Source organism: Nerophis ophidion, linkage group LG02, assembly GCF_033978795.1.
Source record: "Nerophis ophidion isolate RoL-2023_Sa linkage group LG02, RoL_Noph_v1.0, whole genome shotgun sequence".
Lineage (NCBI taxonomy): Eukaryota > Metazoa > Chordata > Actinopteri > Syngnathiformes > Syngnathidae > Nerophis > Nerophis ophidion.
In genome coordinates, this window is record NC_084612.1 from 82,576,350 (window position 1) to 82,592,179 (window position 15,830).

General features: G+C 38.7%; 1 long non-coding RNA gene across 2 annotated transcripts in view; it reads left to right on the top strand.

Annotated features, from left to right (window-relative positions):
- LOC133535347 (uncharacterized) overlaps window positions 1-15,464 on the top strand; it is a 21,541-nt gene extending 6,077 nt beyond the window's left edge. Inside the window, exons 3-4 of one of the 2 annotated variants that reach the window (XR_009802209.1) lie at window positions 5,681-6,001; window positions 14,203-15,464. This is a non-coding gene — a long non-coding RNA (uncharacterized LOC133535347). The remainder of the gene's footprint in view (window positions 1-5,680; window positions 6,002-14,202) is intronic. The other variant, XR_009802210.1, reaches the window with a different exon arrangement.
- Window positions 15,465-15,830: the final 366 nt, after the last annotated feature.

Sequence of the window (15,830 nt, forward strand, 5' to 3'; positions counted from 1 at the left end):
GTGACATCATGCACAAAAGTGCACTTTATTTGTTTTAAACGACTAATCTTAGTGACATCATGCACAAAAGTGCACTTTATTTGTTTTAAACGACTAATCTTAGTGACATGCACAAAAGTGCACTAATAGCTTGTTTTAAACTACTAATCTTAGTGACATCATGCACAAAAGTGCACTTTATTTGTTTTAAACTACTAATCTTAGTGACATCATGCACAAAAGTGCACTTTATTTGTTTTAAACTACTAATCTTAGTGACATCATGCACAAAAGTGCACTTTATTTGTTTTAAACTACTAATCTTAGTGACATCATGCACAAAAGTGCACTTTATTTGTTTTAAACTACTAATCTTAGTGACATCATGCACAAAAGTGCACTTTATTTAATTTGAACGACTAATCTTAGTGACATCATGCACAAAAGTGCACTTTATTTGTTTTGAACGACTAATCTTAGTGACATCATGCACAAAAGTGCACTTTATTTGTTTTAAACGACTAATCTTAGTGACATCATGCACAAAAGTGCACTTTATTTGTTTTAAACTACTAATCTTAGTGACATCATGCACAAAAGTGCACTAATAGCTTGTTTTAAACTACTAATCTTAGTGACATCATGCACAAAAGTGCACTTTATTTGTTTTAAACGACTAATCTTAGTGACATCATGCACAAAAGTGCACTTTATTTGTTTTAAACGACTAATCTTAGTGACATCATGCACAAAAGTGCACTTTATTTGTTTTGAACGACTAATCTTAGTGACATCATGCACAAAAGTGCACTTTATTTGTTTTAAACTGCTAATCTTAGTGACATGCACAAAAGTGCACTTTATTTGTTTTAAACTACTAATCTTAGTGACATCATGCACAAAAGTGCACTTTATTTGTTTTAAACGACTAATCTTAGTGACATCATGCACAAAAGTGCACTTTATTTGTTTTGAACGACTAATCTTAGTGACATCATGCACAAAAGTGCACTTTATTTGTTTTAAACGACTAATCTTAGTGACATCATGCACAAAAGTGCACTTTATTTGTTTTAAACGACTAATCTTAGTGACACCATGCACAAAAGTGCACTTTATTTGTTTTAAACGACTAATCTTAGTGACATCATGCACAAAAGTGCACTTTATTTGTTTTAAACGACTAATCTTAGTGACATCATGCACAAAAGTGCACTTTATTTGTTTTAAACGACTAATCTTAGTGACATCATGCACAAAATTGCACTAATAGCTTGTTTTAAACTACTAATCTTAGTGACATCATGCACAAAAGTGCACTTTATTTGTTTTAAACGACTAATCTTAGTGACATCATGCACAAAAGTGCACTTTATTTGTTTTAAACGACTAATCTTAGTGACATCATGCACAAAAGTGCACTTTATTTGTTTTAAACTACTAATCTTAGTGACATCATGCACAAAAGTGCACTTTATTTGTTTTAAACTACTAATCTTAGTGACATCATGCACAAAAGTGCACTTTATTTGTTTTAAACGACTAATCTTAGTGACATCATGCACAAAAGTGCACTTATTTGTTTTAAACTACTAATCTTAGTGACATCATGCACAAACTTGCACTTTATTTGTTTTAAACGACTAATCTTAGTGACATCATGCACAAAAGTGCACGTTATTTGTTTTAAACGACTAATCTTAGTGACATCATGCACAAAAGTGCACTTTATTTGTTTTAAACGACTAATCTTAGTGACATCATGCACAAAAGTGCACTTTATTTGTTTTAAACGACTAATCTTAGTGACATCATGCACAAAAGTGCACTTTATTTGTTTTAAACGACTAATCTTAGTGACATCATGCACAAAAGTGCACTTTATTTGTTTTAAACGACTAATCTTAGTGACATCATGCACAAAAGTGCACTTTGTTTTAAACGACTAATCTTAGTGACATCATGCACAAAAGTGCACTTTGTTTTAAACGACTAATCTTAGTGACATCATGCACAAAAGTGAACTTTATTTGTTTTAAACGACTAATCTTAGTGACATCATGCACAAAAGTGCACTTTATTTGTTTTAAACGACTAATCTTAGTGACATCATGCACAAAAGTGCACTAATAGCTTCTTTTAAAATGTCTCTGACAATCTTGCACTTTCTGTTTTGGAAATGACATGAATGTTTTTTGCCACTGGGCGTGCGCGACCCGGGGGTCCCTGGTTCGATCCCCACCTAGTACCAACCTCATCACGTCCGTTGTGTCCTTGAGCAAGACACTTCACCCTTGCTCCTGATGGGTGCTGGTTAGCGCCTTGCATGGCAGCTCCCTCCATCAGTGTGTGAATGTGTTGAGTACCTTGAAGGTAGAAAAGCGCTATACACGTACAACCCGTTTATTTATTTATTTACAAATATGGTCTGTGTGTGTTTGTGTGTGTGTGTGTGTGTGAGACGGGCAGCGTTTGAGCGATGGCTGCTATCTGAAAGTGTCACTGAGAGCCGGGGAATGTGACGTGTGATTAAGTCTGACCCAGAAAAAGGTCGGTGGAGAAGCCATCGCCTCGCTGCACACTCTTTGTAGCCTCAATGAGCAGACATCATTCACACACCGAAGGATGAAACTCTTGTCTTCTTCAAATCAGAGCTTCTCACTTCCTCTTTACTCGCCAAATCTCTGCAGTCTGATACTGTACATGATACTGTACATGATACTGTACATGATACTGTACATGATACTGTACATGATACTGTACCTCAGGGGTCACCAACGCGGTGCCCGCGGGCACCAGGTCACCCGTAAGGACCAGATGACTTGCCCGCTGGCCTGTTCTTAAAATAGCTCAAATAGCAGCACTTACCAGTGAGCTGCCTCTATTTTTTCAATTGTATTTATTTACTAGCAAGCAGCGAGTTGTTAAAAAAGGCAAGCACGACTGTCATATATAAGGGATCTTTGACTATTTTTTCGGCTGCAACACAGCCATAAAAACAAAAGAGCAAGGTCGTCAAAAAGAGGATCTTTGATTCCCATTTTTGCAACAGGTTGTTGAAAGCAGAAGATTTAACCTGTCGAATACAGGATCTCTGACACATATGTTTTTTTGCAGCATGTTTGCTAATAACAGCGTGACAAATGTATCAAATAGAGGATCTTTGACTCACATTGTTCGCAGCGAGTTGTTAAAAAAGGCAAAGACGACTGTCATATATAAAGGATCTTTGACTATTTTTTGGAGTGCAGCACGGCCATAAAAAAACGCAAAGCAAGCCCGTCAAATAGAGGATCTTTGATTTCCATTTTTGCGACAGGTTGTTAAAATAGCAGACTAATGCTGTTGAATAGAAGATCTTTGAGGCACGTTTTATGCAACGTGTTATTAGGAACAGCGGGACAAATTTGTCAAATAGAGGATCTTTGACTCACATTATTTGCTGCGGGTTGTTAAAAAAGGCGAGCACGACTGTCAAATATAAAGGATCTTTGACTATTTTTTGGGCTGGAACACAGCCATAAAAACAAAAGAGCAAGCTCGTCAATAGAGGATCTCTGATTCCCATTTTTGCAGCAGGTTGTTAAAAGCAGAAGATTAACCCTGTCGAACACAGGATCTCTGACACATATGTTTTTTTGCAGCATGTTTGCTAATAACAGCGTGACAAATTTATCAAATAGAGGATCTTTGACTCACGTTGTTCGCAGCGAGTTGTTAAGAAAGGCGAGCACGACTGTCATATATGAATGATCTTTGACTATTTTATGGAGTGCAGCACGGCCATAAAAAAAAGCAGAGCTTGCCCGTCTAATAGAGGATCTTTGATTACCAGTTTTGCGACAGGTTGTTAAAATAGCAGACTAATGCTGTTGAATCAAGGATCTTTGAGGCACGTTTTATGCAACGCGTAATTAGGACCAGCGTGACAAATTTGTCAAATAGAGGATCTTTGACTCACGTTTGCAGCGAGTTGTTAAGAAAGGCGAGCACGACTGTCATATATAAAGGATCTTTGACTATTTTTGGAGTGCAGCACAGCCATAAAAAAAGCAGAGCAAGCCCGTCTAATAGAGGATCTTTGATTCCCATTTTTGCGACAGGTTGTTAAAATAGCAGAATAATGCTGTTGAATAGAGGATCTTTGAGGCACGTTTTATACAACTCGTAATTAGGAACAGCGTGACAAATTTGTCAAATAGAGGATCTTTGACTCACGTTGTTCGCAGCGAGTTGTTAAGAAAGGCGAGCACGACTGTCACATATAAAGGATCTTTGACTATTTTTCGGGATGCAACACAGCCAAAAAAAACTAAAGAGCAAGCTCGTCGAATAGAGGATCTTTATTTCCCATTTTTGCAGCAGGTTGTTGAAAGCAGAAGATTAACCCTGTCGAATACAGGATCTCTGACACATATGTTTTTTGGCAGCATGTTTGCTAATAACAGCGTGACAAATGTATCAAATAGAGAATCTTTGACTCACATTATTTGCAGCGGGTTGTTAAAAAAGGCGACCAAGACTCGTATGTAAAGGATCTTTGACTTTTTTTCGTGCTGCAAAACAGCCATAAAAACTAAAGAGCAATCTCGTCAAATAGAGGATCTTTGATTCCCATTTTTGCAGCAGGTTGTTAAAATCAGAAGATTAACCCTGTCGAATACAGGATCTTTGACACATATGTTTTTTGGCAGCATGTTTGCTAATAACAGCGTGACAAATGTATCAAATAGAGGATCTTTGACTCACATTGATCGCAGCGAGTTGTTAAAAAAGGCAAGGACGACTGTCATATATAAAGGATCTTTGACTATTTTTTGGAGTGCAGCACGGCCATAAAAAAGCAGAGCAAGCCCGTCTAATAGAGGATCTTTGATTCCCATTTTTGCAGCAGGTTGTTGAAAGCAGAAGATTAACCCTGTCGAATACAGGATCTCTGACACATGTTTTTTTTGCAGCATGTTTGCTAATAACAGCGTGACAAATTTATCAAATAGAGGATCTTTGACTCACATTGTTCGCAGCGAGTTGTTAAAAAAGGCGAGCACGACTGTCATATATAAAGGATCTTTGACTATTTTTTGGAGTGCAGCACAGCCATAAAAAAAGCAGAGCAAGCCCGTCTAATAGAGGATCTTTGATTCCCATTTTTGCGACAGGTTGTTAAAATAGCAGACTAATGCTGTTGAATAGAGGATCTTTGAGGCACGTTTTATGCAACGCGTTATTGGGAACAGCGTGACAAATTTGTCAAATAGAGGATCTTTGACTCACGTTCGCAGCGAGTTGTTAAGAAAGGCGAGCACGACTGTCATATATAAAGGATCTTTGACTATTTTTTGGAGTGTAGCACGGCTATAGAAACAGTCCAGCAAGCCCGTCCGTCAAATAGAGGATCTTTGATTCACATTTTCTGCAGCAGGATGTTGACTAACCCTGTGTAGTAGAGGATTTTCATTTTATTAGTTTTTTTTTGGCAGCACGTGCATAAAAAACAGAGCGCTCCTGTCATACAAAAGATCTTTGGCTTTTACATTTCTCAACAGGGCATCGTTGTGTCATAGAGGATCTTTGAGGGAGCATGAATATCACTGCCTTGTATCGCTCTTTAAGTTACAAAGGGAGTGAATATCCACGTCAAAGATTGTTTACATGGGGTCTCTCTCACAATATTCTTGATGATTTGACTTTTATCTGGCAGGACGAGGAAGGCGGCCTGCCGTCGGCGTCTGAGATTAGCTAGCGGCCGCGCACAATGACAGCTCTCGTCTTGTTTGCGGCCAAGGATCTGGCACGGCGGCGCTCTTGGGCGCGCTGTGGCGGGACGGCAATGAATAGAGACGGGGGAGTGTTGGCAAACAATACGCACGCCGTGACTCCTTCTACACATCCAGGCTTTTCCTCGCCCGGCCGGCCTCCGACGACGACGACAACAATGACCCACATTCTGCTCGGGCAACCCACCTGGCGGCGTCTGATAAACGCCTGCCCGCCGTACATTACGTGCGCCTGAAGGCATCACGTAAGCATCATTCCTTGTCTTTGAAAGGATAGCGATACTTCTAAATCGGATAAAAAAATTATTAAAAAAAATGTAAATATATAAATGTAATTTTATTTAATTTAATTTAATTTTTATTTTATTTTATTTTATTTAAATGTATTTTTTTAATTAATTTATTTTTTTATCCGATTTAGAATCGTTCCAATTTTTCATGAAAAAATAACTATCCATCCATCCATTTTTCTACCGCTTATTCCCTTTTGGGGTCACCGGGGGCGCTGGCGACTATCTCAGCTACAATCGGGCGGAAGGCGGGGTACACCCTGGACAAGTCGCCACCTCATCGCAGTAACTAAAATAAATAAAAATTAAAGGTGGACAAGACCGACTTTTGCTGCTGTTTCCTGCCTTTACCCATTCAACATATCTTTACCTGCACATTACCTACCTTCCCTGGTGCTTCTTTCTTTCACCCATACACGCTGGTGCCTCCTGCCATCACCCAGACAACATATCTTTACCTGCACATTACTTACCTTCTCTGTATCCTGGAGTCAAACTGGTGCCTCCTTCTTTCACCCAGTCAACATATCATTACCTGCACATTACCTACCTTCTCTGTATCCTGGAGTCAAACTGGTGCCTCCTTTCACCCAGTCAACATATCTTTATCTGCACATTACCTACCTTCTCTCTATCCTGGAGTCAAACTGGTGCCTCCTTCTTTCACCCAGTCAACATACCTTTACCTGCACATTACCTACCTACATTGTGTGGTCACGCTGGTGCTTCCTGCTTTTAAGCGGCCATCTTGATACGGCAGAATCAGCGCAGCCGTTCTTTGAAGGCTCGTAAAATCAAAACCAGAGCAGTTAGAAAAACTCTTTGCGCAACTTTTAATCAGAAGGGTTCAATCTCTCTCCTGTGGGAGTTTGAAGCCGACACAACAAACGCGCTCAGAGGAGATAATGTTTGAAAAAAGGTGATGGGTTTTTACTAAACTTTTGTTTTGAAGGGGTACTTGCCAACTTCCTGTTGAGTTTTGCTGAAGGATGTCAATGAATGAAATGTGTTGCGATCCGCTTCTCGGATCTATACATATTTCTTGTTTATTGTTCTTTTTTCTGTATCACATTTTGTAGTTCGACCTCCTTAGTTCCTGTTTAGTCTGTCACCATGGTTTCAGATTGTTTTCACCTGCTACTCACGGTCCCTGCACACCTGTTGTACTAATCATCTTCCTTATTTAAGCTCCACCCCTTCTGTTAGTTCAGCCTGGGTACCTAATTTGCATACTTGGAACAGAGACGACCACTACCGTATGTATATTCTCTATAGTTTTTCATGCTACGCCTATACTTCTATTTCCAGCTCTCACGCTGATGATTTGTTTTTCCCTTTTGTGTGCCTTCGTGCCAGTTCTAGTTTTTATGTTTACTATTCCTAGCTTTTATGCTAGCGTCCTTTGTTTGTTTATCTATTAGCTCCAGTACTTTTGTTCTTTAGCTCCATTTGTTACTTTAATAAATTCATCATATCTTACCTTACGCTGTGTTCATTGTCGACGCATCCCTGTAAGATCGAACTCGGCAACAACATGCCACGAAGTTGTATCAAAATGTAGGTCTAAGTGAGACCTACATAGAGGTTTTTGTTTCATGTCTCTTAATACATTCTTACCGGAAGTTACAAGCAGTTTTGTCCGTGTTTTCTTCCCAAGAGCAGTTTTGTCTGTTTTATTCCTAGGGGGCGCTAAAGCGCAATTTTAAGTTTTGTTTTTTTATTTTTATTTTATTAGATCGCAATTTTCGCCAGTCCTGATGTGTGTGTCCAGCTTGGTGAGTTTCGAAGCATTTTAAGGGGGTCATATTACAGCTGAAAGAGGCAAAATTTACATTTTTTAGGAAACTTTTGTTTTGAAAGGGTGTTTTCCAACTTCATGTCGATTTTTGCTGAATGATGTCATATAATGAAATGTGGGTCTAAGTCAGACCTACATAGACGTTTTTGTTTCATGTCCCTACGACATTCCTTACGGTCTAAGTCAAAACTACAAAGAGGTTTTTATTTCATGTCAGTACGACATTCCTAGAGGAAGTTACAAGCAGTTTTGTCCGTGTTTTTCCTAGGGGGCGCTAGAGCGCAATTTTGAGTTGTATGGTTTAGTTTTTTTTATTAGATGGCAATTTTTGCCAATCCTGATGTGTGTGTAAAGTTTGGTGAGTTTTGAAGCATGTTAAGGGGGTCAAATTACCGCTCAAACAGGCGGCGGTATAATAATAATAATAAAACCTTACAAATACAACGACCCTATTGTATTTGACATTCGGTCCCTAATAAATAGCCATTCTTAATTGAAACTGTTACCACGTCAACATTGTTCAACCCATTCCAAAAATCCCAACACCAACCCATTCACATCATTGGTATCAATATTTTAAAAAATTCCCAATTTTCCCGTAAAATTTCCAGAAAATTCCCATTCAAAAGAATGGAAGTATTCATAGTTCAACTTTCCCCTAAATTCTCAAAATATTACCATTTTTTAAACCGATTCCGACATTCAAGCCAGCATTTTTCCCGGTTTCAAATATTCCCTAATTACCCGGTGTTTCCAGGAATTTCTCCCAATTGAAATGAATGGGCAATATACAAACCTCTCCAGATCCCACATTTCTCACACGATTGGAACTGTTCCACCATCCACACACCCCACTCACCTCGGACATCCAAGCCAGCATGTTTCCCGGTACCTAAAATTCCCTAATTACCTGGAATTACTAGGGATTTCTCCCAATTGAATCCCAATGAATGGGCAATATACAAACCTCTCCAGATCCCACATTTCTCACCCGATTTTAACCGTTCCAGCATCCACACACACCACTTACCCTGGACATTCAAGGCAGCATGTTTTCTGGTTTCTGAATATACCCTAATTACCCAGAATTACCAGGTATTTCTCCCAATTGAATCCCAATGAATGGGCAATATACAAACCTCTCCAGATCCCACATTTCTCACCCGATTGGAACCGTTCCACCATCCACACACCCCACTCACCTTGGACATTGAAGGCAGCATGTTTCCCGGTTACTGAAAATTCCCTAATTACCCGGAATTACCAGGGATTTCTCCCAATGAATGGGCAATATGCAAACCTCTCCAGATCCCACATTTTTCACCCGATTGGAACCGTTCCACCATCCACACACCCCACTTACCCTGGACATTCAAGCCAGCATGTTTCCCAGTTCCCGAAAATTCCCTAATTGCCCAGAATTACCAGGTATTTCTCCCAATTGAATCCCAATGAATGGGCAATATACAAACCTCTCCAGATCCCACATTTCTCACCCGATTGGAACCGTTCCACCATCCACACACCCCACTCACCTTGGACATTGAAGGCAGCATGTTTCCCGGTTACTGAAAATTCCCTAATTACCCGGAATTACCAGGGATTTCTCCCAATGAATGGGCAATATGCAAACCTCTCCAGATCCCACATTTTTCACCCGATTGGAACCGTTCCACCATCCACACACCCCACTTACCCTGGACATTCAAGCCAGCATGTTTCCCAGTTCCCGAAAATTCCCTAATTGCCCAGAATTACCAGGGATTTCTCCCAATTGAATCCCAATGAATGGGCAATATACAAACCTCTCCAGATCCCACATTTCCCAACGGATTTTAACCGTTCCAACATCCACTCACCCCACTCACTCTGGACATTCAAGCCAGCATGTTTCCCGGTTTCAGAAATTCCCTAATTACCCGGAATTTCCAGGAATTTCTCCAAATTGAAATGAATGGGCAATAATATACAAACCTCTCCAGATCCCACATTTCTCAACCGATTGGAACCGTTCCAACATCCACACACCCCACTCACCTTGGACATTCAAACTATTCAAAAAATTCCAGAGATTTCCAGAATTTTGAGTTTTTCAAAGCCCCTTTTCCACCCCTTCCTGGAAACCATTTTTTTACCATTCCATCTTCCAACCATTACTCTTAGTTGCGACAATTTTTGTTTTTTCTTATAAATTCCTGGTTTACCGGAAATTCAAGGAATTCCGAAATGCCTATTTTCAATCCAAACTGTTACTGCCACCATCCACACACCCCACTCACCCTGGACATTCAAGCCAGCAAGTTTCCCAGTTTCCGAAAATTCCCTAATTACCCAGAATTACCAGGGATTTCTCCCAATTGAACCCCAATGAATGGGCAATATACAAACCTCTCCAGATCCCACATTTCTCACCCGATTGGAACCGTTCCACCATCAACACACCCCACTCACCTTGGACATTCAAGCCAGCATGTTTCCCGGTACCTAAAATTCCTTAATTACCTGTAATTACCAGGGATTTCTCCAAATTGAATCCCAATGAATGGGTAATATACAAACCTCTCCAGATCCCACATTTCTCACCCTATTTTAACCCTTTCAACATCCACACACTCCACTTACCCTGGACATTCAAGCCAGCATGTTTCCTGGTTCCCGAGAATTCCCTAATTACCCTGAATTACCAGGGATTTCCCCCAATTGAATCCCAATGAATGGGCAATATACAAACCTCTCCAGATCCCACATTTCTCACCCGTTTGGAACCGTTCCACCATCCACACAGTCCACTCACCCTGGACATTCAAGCCAGCATGTTTCCTGGTTCCGAAAATTCCCTGATTACCCGGAATTACCAGGGATTTCTCCCAATTGAACCCCAGTGACTGGGCGATATACAAACCTCTCCAGATCCCACATTTCTCACCCGATTGGAACCGTTCCACCACCCACACACCCCACTCACCTTGGACATTCAAGCATTCCACTTCCACTCACGTTTATCGGCGACTTGCGCTCGAATGGCTTCGACACACACTTCCTATGGGAATCGCACATTCTAGTTACCGATCATTTTCTCTCCAGTGAAGGCAGTTTCCCCTCCACCACGGCTACTTTTTTGTAGAAGTATAGAACCTACCGGAAGCTTTCTGTCTTGACAAAGACTCCGCCCCGCGGGGAGGAACGCATTTCTTCTCCACTCGCACTTTTCTTTGCAAGCCCTCAACGTGTCACGGCTCGACAATCGCAAAGTAATTGCAGCGGCAAGTGTTGATTCATATACGGCTTCAACACTCCCCGAGCTATTAATCTTTGGCCGGCTTTGCATCCGTCGCCGCCTTAATTACGGCGTTATATATGTTAATTCTAAGTGTCAAAACAGCTGCCTGCCGTAATTGCGCTGTTGTTTGGTCCTCCGCGCGTCCCTCTCGGCTTCATCTGCGTTGATTTGTGCAGGAAAATGTCAATGAGCTTCCAGGATGGGGTTCCTGTAAACTGGCCACTGCATTAGGTACACCTCACCATAGTAAAACCGTTACAGTTTTAGAGTGGGTGCTGTCGGTTTGGACCCCAGGATGCAGAGACGGCAAGTACAATGTTTTCAATACAAAAAAAACCTAAGAGACTGTCATCGTGCGGGTTCAATGGACCACCAAGGAAGGACACATGCTTTTGAGCAGGTTTGACTTCTTTATTTTTTAATAAAGCTTGGTAGCAGCTCGGATCGCTTTTCAGCTCGTTCCTGGTCTGCTTTTCAGCTGCCGTCGTCGTTGTTCTCATCTTGCGCTCTGTGTTGCTCTTGCTTCTCATGCGCTGCGGATTATCCTTCTTCCTCGATCTCTCCTCCTTCTCCCCTTTTATACAGTGTCAGGAGAAATGTTAATCGTTTCCCGGTGCTTGAGCCATGCACCTGAATTCGATTGCGGCGGCATCGCTCCCGGCAGGCCCCGCCTCTCCGCTCCGCCGCATTCTCCGCCTCCTTGCCGCCATGTTGGGCAGGGGTGCAGCGTGCCCGTCGGCTGTGTCTCTCCACAGAGACTAAGTGGGATTCTCCCTTTGAGGAGGGAAAAGTCCTCCCAGATTTAGTTCTGCGGCTGACGAAAGGTGACTAGAACAAAAATATTTTCGACAAAATAAAAATATGAGGAATGAGCCAACAAGATGGTCGAAACGATCTCTCCAACGACTGCCTCGGTGATGACATCACCATATACTTGTTAGACTTAGACTTACACTTCCTTGTTACTGTCATTCAAATTATATATATATATATATATATATATATATATATATATATATATATATTACTGTACAGATAAATATCTTGCACTTTTTCACATGCGCCCACGTTTATGGATGCATGTTATATTGTCTTTTTTATTCCTATCCAAAATTTATATTTGTTTATTATTCTGTATTCTTCTTTTATTTTAAATATCTACATATTTAAAAAGATATACTATTTTTTAAAATAATTTTATTGTGAAAAGGCAAAGGTAAATTATTTTCCAAGACACTCTTATTCTACCAAAAGGAGGCAAAATATTTCCTTAACGCGGTGCTTTTTACTATTATTTGACCTTTATTTTATTTTGTTTTAATTATATGTTACTGTACAGATAAATATCTTGCACTTTTTCACATGCGTCCACGTTTATGGATGCATGTTATATTGTCTTTTGTATTCCTATCCTATAATTTTTATTTGTTTATTATTTTGTATTCTTCTTTTATTTTAAATGTTTACATATTCAAAAATATATACTATTTTTTTTTTAAATAATTTTATTGTGAAAAGGCAAAGGTAAATTATTTTCCAAGACACTCTTATTCTACCAAAAGGAGGGAAAATATTTCCTTAAAGCGGTGCTTTTTACTATTATTTGACCTTTTATGTATTTTGTTTTGTTTTGTTTTGATGTAATGACCTTTGTTAACCTTCCTATACCTGTTAGTGTATTTTACTTTTATTTAAACCTACCTTGTTTACCTTTTACCATCATTTACCTTCTATTAAACGTAATTTACCTTTTTACCCCTTGATTTACCTTTGTTTACCTTTTATTTAATTAGTTTTCTTTTCTTTTACATTCTATTTAGCTTTTTTTTACCTTTTATCTACCTTCTTTTACCTTTTATCGTCTTTTTTTCCTTCTATTTAACCTAGTTTTACTGTATTCTACCATTTATTTACCTTCTATTTAACTTGTTTTTGTTCATTTTACCTTCTGTTTAGCTTTTTTTTACCTTCTAGATACATTGTTTTATGTTTTACTGTCTTTTATCTTTTACATTAGTTTACCTTCTAAATGCCTTCTCTTTAACTTAGTTTACCTTCTATTTACCTTATTTACCTTCTTACACCTTCTATTTAACTTATTTTCCTTTCTTTGACCTTCTATTTAGTTGTTTTACCTTTTAGATACATTGTTTTATGTTTTACTGTATTTTACTTTCTACTAGGTTAATTTACCTAGTTTTCCTTGTTTTACCTCCTATTTAGCTTATTTACCAAATTTTACCTTCTATTTAACTTGTTTTACCTTTTTATTCTCCTGTTGTATCTTCTATTCAACTTCTATTTACCTTCTTTTACCAATTCATTTACCATGAATTGATTAACGTGGACCCCGACTTAAACAAGTTGAAAAACTTATTCGGGTGTTACCATTTAGTGGTCAATTGTACGGAATATATACTGTACTGTGCAATCTACTAATAAAAGTATCAATCAATCAATCAATACCTTCTTTTAACCCTTTTTACCTTTTATTTACATTATTATACCTTCTATTTAACCTAGTTTTACTGTATTCTACCATTTATTTACCTTCTATTTAACTTGTTTTCGTTCATTTTACCTTCTGTTTAGCTTGTTTTACCTTCTAGATACATTGTTTTATGTGTTACTGTATTTTACCTTCTACTAGGTTAATTTACCTTTTCACCCTTTCGATTGATCTTATTTTACCTTCTATTTTACTTGTTTTACCTTTTTATTCTCCTTTTGTATCTTCAATTCAACTTGTATTTACCTTCTTTTACCTTCTTTTAACCTTTTTTACCTTTTATTTACATTATCTTACCTTCTACATACCTTCTATTTAACTTAGTTTACCACGTTTTACCTCCTATTTAGCTTATTCACCTTCGTTTACCTTACATATACCTTATATTTAATATCATTTACCTTTTCACCTTTCCATTGATCATCGTTTACCTTCTAATAATTTATTTTTTACCTTTGTATTCTCCTTTATCTTCTATTTAGCTTCTATTCAAAATGTATATACCTTCGTTTACCTTCATTTAACCTGTTTTACCTTTTATTTACATTATTTTACCTTCTGCATAGCAGTAATCAGCACACCTTTAGTTGACTAGAGGTCCTCCGTTCCCACGTTGACGTTCTGTATGTCTCGTCATTCCTTGTTCCTCCTGCTTCCCGGACTGCCTCTTCTGCTTGGACACGGACCTTCCTACGCCCCGCTATAGCCCCCCGACTTCCTGCTTGCCTCATGGACATTCGAGCCTCCCTTTCCCCTCCGGGACTCCCGCCTCTCGCTCAAAACCCCCGGTAACACACAACAGCTAATCTCCACAAATAGCCACACACCTTACACCCTTTTGTATTTAGTCACACTTAATTCTCTAGTTTAAAATATTATTGTTTTGCAATTATATATATAATAAATCATTAATCTTAACTATGCCCTCTTGTGGTCTGTGCCGTCAACTCTCCTTATGTACATAACACCTGTCTCTTCATCCGCATCTCCTCCAGTCTCTCCAAATGTACTCTGGTGTGGCAGAGATCCAGCAGCTGGTCTCCATAATAATAATAATAATAATAATAATAATGAATTACATTAGTAACGCACTTAACTTTTGTTAAAATCTCAGACTGCTACAAAGAATATGAAAAAAGGTAATCAATTAAAATAGAAAGTTAGAATATATAATAGAAAATTTTAATGTAAATGAAAACATGAAAAACACTAGATAAACACTACATAAAACATAGAAATATAGAAATACAAAAAAATAATAATAATAATGAAAATAAAAAAAATAAATAAAAAATAGCCAACAGGCAGGGAGATCCGGAAGTTGACAAAAAACTTGTTGCCGTCACAGAACAACATTTTTTTTTTTTTTTTTTAAACTGCATGATATCCTGCTCGATGCTAATCTTTTCTCCCTTTTTGATTAGGTATCAAAGAACATCAGAGACTGTTTGATTCCGCTCGTCTTTTCCTTCTAACCGCTGCACAAATAGTCTCTTTGTAAAGATGCTATTGTGCCTACGTTATCGTGTTCTACGTTGAAGCGCAGCAAAGGCGGAGAACAGTCATCTGTATCAGTGCGGCGATATCAGCACGTGGAATCAGCGTCCGTGTTGGACCGGATCTGCCAGCGAGGAACCAACAATCTAATGAAAGCTGGTCCCCCTAAAGAGCGCCGCTAATGAGTCGCAGCCTTCTAGACATTTCCATTTGGTCTTCTGGCCATGTTTTCTAATCAGGCATTATGTCTCATTAAGTCTGGCAAAGAAGGACACACACTTTACATTATCCAAAACACACACTACATCATCCTCAACACACACTGTACATCATCTACAACACACACTGTACATTATCTACAACACACACTGTACATTATCTACAACACACACTACATCATCTACATTACACACTGTACATTATCTACAACAAACACTTTACATTATCTACATCACACACTTTACATTATCTACAACACACTTCACATTATCTACAACACACACTTCACATTATCTACAACACACACTTTACATTATCTACAACACACACTTTACATTATCTACAACACACACTTTACATTATCTACAACACACACTTCACATTATCTACAACACACACTTCACATTATCTACAACACACACTTCACATTATCTACAACACACACTACATTATCTACAACACACACTTCACATTATCTACA